The following is a 556-nucleotide window of genomic DNA, read 5'->3' as shown; positions in this document are numbered from 1 at the left end:
AATAATTAAATGCTAATAACAAATAACCAATGAAGTTATTTAATTATATTTGATGATTAAGGTACAGTTTGGTAAACAATTTAATTAATTTTTTAAAAAAAAAATAGTTTAAACAATAAATGATTATATTAAAAGTAGCTTATAAATAAGTTATTTTGTATTTGAATTTTTAGTTTTAAAAGTGTTTATTTTATAGAAATGTGATAAAAAATAGTAGTATTATAAGAGAAGTCATTTTTTTTAAACTTCTTTATAAGTTTTTAAATAGCTTCTTAGAAAGCTGCAATTTGATTTTGAAAATTGCACTAGACATTAATACTACTACTTTTTATAAGCAAAAAACTAAAAAAAGTTAATTTTAAAGCTTCTCAAACAGGATTGGTACAATTTTCAAAACTAAATTGTAACTTTTTAAAAGATTATTTAAGTGCTTATAAAGAAGTTAAAAAATGACTTCTCTCATAGTAAAAATTATATTTCTATCACGTAAATTACTTAAATAAATTAATTGAGTATAAAAACTATATTAGATTATCCTAAATGAGAAAGAACAGTA

The sequence above is a fragment of the Arachis ipaensis genome, chromosome B02 (assembly GCF_000816755.2).
Source record: "Arachis ipaensis cultivar K30076 chromosome B02, Araip1.1, whole genome shotgun sequence".
Classification (NCBI taxonomy): Eukaryota; Viridiplantae; Streptophyta; class Magnoliopsida; order Fabales; family Fabaceae; genus Arachis; species Arachis ipaensis.
The sequence above is the reverse complement of the archived record's forward strand: the minus strand, read 5'-3'. Positions refer to the sequence as shown.